Source organism: Phascolarctos cinereus, unplaced genomic scaffold, assembly GCF_003287225.1.
Source record: "Phascolarctos cinereus isolate Bilbo 61053 unplaced genomic scaffold, phaCin_HiC Scaffold_9;HRSCAF=440, whole genome shotgun sequence".
NCBI classification, from domain to species: Eukaryota; Metazoa; Chordata; class Mammalia; order Diprotodontia; family Phascolarctidae; genus Phascolarctos; species Phascolarctos cinereus.
In genome coordinates this window covers 74,209,265-74,212,675 of record NW_027556402.1, presented here as the reverse complement: position 1 = coordinate 74,212,675, position 3,411 = coordinate 74,209,265, and the positions used below count along the sequence as shown (strand labels likewise).

Sequence of the window (3,411 nt, the reverse complement as noted above, 5' to 3'; positions counted from 1 at the left end):
CAAGAAGAATTTTCAAATGGAAGATTTTTTTCCTTAGTTCATTCTCCATTTTAAAAATCACAATATCAACAAAGTTCTTAAATGAACAAAGCCCTGAATGATGTCTAGTTGAGTTTAATAAACTAGAATGCCTTGTCTCCCTTTAGATTAAATATGGTAACAAACCAATTAATGAACCAATGAATTTGTGTTAATTGTCTACAATGTACTCAACTTTGTGTTAGGCAATGGGAATACAAGGGAAAAGAATGGAACAATTCCTACTTATAAAGTACTTGTATTCTAATGGTCCCCAAAGTATACATGATAAATATATGCATAAAATGATATATACACACATATATATACACATATATAATCCATCCAAACATGTACAAAGTAGCTAAATACAAGATAGATTGGGAGAGAGGACACTAGCAGTTGGGGGGGTATGATTAGGAAGGTTTCATGAAAAGAATGAGTGATTAAGACATGTATCCACAATAAAATAGGTTTTAGGATTTGGTGAACTGGGCTCAATTCTTGTTTTACAAAGCTTCAGGTTTCTGTCTAAAAGGAGCATTCTGTCAGAAGAGAGGAAGTCCTTTTCAGCTCTTGATGTATAGCCTACTGTAAACATGCCGTATTCACTCTCTGCAAAATGTATGACTCTTCAAAGGCTCTTATTATCCCGGGAGTTGTTTCATGAATGATTCCTCTTTAAGAAGCAAGATTTCTACTGTTCACAGAATATGGGTAAATCAAGAAATTTCCATATTTGCTGAACAAAATATCACCATATGTACTGAATCTGTTAGCACTAAGTTACACATTAATGTTGATAATTTTACTTTGCATTTTTGTTATTACTTTATTGTAAAAACCAATTCCAGGTGGTAAATCTTAGCATACTCAGTCATCACCGGCTATATTTTTTCTCAGTCTATGATTCCTTGGAATCATGCTAAATACTGAAAAAAAAATGCAAAGCTCTATAAAAGGCATATATCTACCTGTTACATTTCACTCAAGGACAAAACTCACTTTAATCATTCCCAGTGAAACCAATAAAAATGATTCAGATTTATACAACATCCTTCAAAACCAGTGTTAAAATGCAGAACATACAAAACATGCAAGGAAGAACACAGTATCCTTTTTAAAAATTGAATAAATCCATTTGAAAAATGAGAGATTGTGTATGAAGCAAAGTGAGAGATAAATATTATTGAGTATGCTTTGAGAAATGCCACTTTAAAATATGTTTTCTCATGAAAACAAAGCCACCATTTATGACTGAAAGAAAGAAGTTTAAGTAAGACATTTGTTCTTTTCAGTAGTTAAAGCATCAGCAACTTCAATGCTTCTAAAAGCATATGATAAACCAAAAACATTTCAAATTTCAGGACAGAAATTTTTTTCTTAAAAAGTTTATCTTTTCAAATAACATTTTTTCATACAAATCTCATATCGAAAAACTAATATCATTCTTCATTATGAGTTCATCATCTCTCTGCAAAAGGAGGGTTGAATGCTTCATCATTGATGCTCTGGATTCTTTGTTGGACATTGCTTTAATCTGAATTCTGAAGTTTTTAACAACTGTTTGTCTTTATAAAATAATTATTCTATAATTGAATTACTTCTCATATTCCTTACATCAGTTCATGAAAATCTTTCCAGGTTTCTCTGAAACTATGTGTTTAATAATTTCTTACAGCACAATTGAATGTATATATTATAATTTGTTCATATCTTAATTTATATACATTACTTTTTTTCAAGTATCACAATGTTTATTGATAGATACAAGTATATAAAATCAGGGCATGACCATGATTTGATAAATTAAGTAGACTTAATTTCAATGCTATAAGAGGGACCAATTCAAATTCTCACCATTTTTTGTTTTACACCCACAAAAACCACTTCTCTTCGAGGGCATTAATGATCTCTCAAAACTGATCAGTTTTGTGCAAATAAACCATGTTTCATTTAAAAAGACTTATACACTTGCCCAGGCTCAAGGATATTAAAATCTAGCACATAAAGCCCATTACTACAGGTAGAAATACAGGCAATACACTATTATGGCAACAACCATCAATTATAGTTAGGAATCCTCTGTAATAACCAAACGGATAATTAAATATTGCAATGACTCAAGTATTACACTGAGCAAAGTGCATCTGTACGGTTTTCAGTGTTGCTATTCAGTTTTGTAACTTAAAACAGCCTATGATAACTGGCAGCCAAGAAGGTCCTTCCAACAGACTGCCTCTGCTTGAGAACTCAGGATGTAATTAGTGCATGCTGCTAATACACTACCTAAACGTTAAGGATACACTAAGATATTTGATGGTAGATTATGGTTAAGACATTACACTACAAAAACCTTAGGCAGAAGAACATCCTATTGCCACGCTTCTGCTTTAGATATTGTGAAAACACGACAGCGTAATGAATTTTCGCAGTGGTTAGATCAAATGCAGTTACATCCTAGCAGCAGTATGTTTGCACAATTTTAAGGCTTTGGCTGGTCTTCAGTCAACTTCTTCCTCTGATTCTTCTTCTTCAGCAGTTTCCAGCCAGGTGAGCCATTGGTTGACCTGGAATAAAGCCTTGCCCTTCCCTGGAAATTCTTGGGTTATATCCTCTTTCCATGCCAGGAAAGCTTCCTCTTCAATTATTTCCATATCATAGAAATGAACAAAGAAGCACAGTAACATGCCTTTTGGAAAGTTGTCATTGTAGCAGTGCACCTGAAGAGCATACAGGGCACTAACATGTAAGTCAATGTGATCATGAAGGAACTTCTGCATTACTGGCTTGAAAGAAAGAAGCAGCTGTTTTTCCTGCTCCAACTGCTCTTTGGAAGGAGCAGAGGAAGAATCTGTTTCCTCATTGGGTGGGCTTACTCCACTAGAGATATACTGCAAGAAGCTAGTCATTAAAATATTCACAAATCCCTTTTCTACATGAAGTTTGGGAGAAATGTTGTCTTGAATCCATTTATATATCGTTTGAGGGGATAGATCCAACTTTATTTGTTTTAACAGTTCCTTCTCCAATTTGAGAAGTGGGAACAAGAAACTAAGTCCCTTTCCCTCCAAAATCTCCAACATTCCATCCTTATTCTGATCGATTTCTGGAAGCATTTTCTGCATATTGACTTTGCTCTCTTGGAAAAGTTCTGTTAATCATTCAGGATCTTGTAACTTAGGTAACTGTTGAGGGCAAAGTAAGAAGAAAGGGAAGTGGGTGCCGCTTTCCAGTGGTTGAGCTAGCTCTGAAATGCTTACCAACTCTGAAATGATGGCCCAGGCTGCAAACTGTGCTAAATAGGATTTCACCAAATGTTTTTACCCAATGTTTTTACCCAATGGTTGAGTACCCTCTCAGTTCACAGCACTTTGTCACTGCCAAATGTAC

General features: G+C 34.4%; 1 pseudogene; it reads right to left on the bottom strand.

Moving 5' to 3' along the window:
- Positions 1 to 2,456: 2,456 nt before the first annotated feature.
- Positions 2,457 to 3,180, bottom strand: LOC110216037 (eukaryotic translation initiation factor 4 gamma 2 pseudogene; annotated as a pseudogene).
- Positions 3,181 to 3,411: the final 231 nt, after the last annotated feature.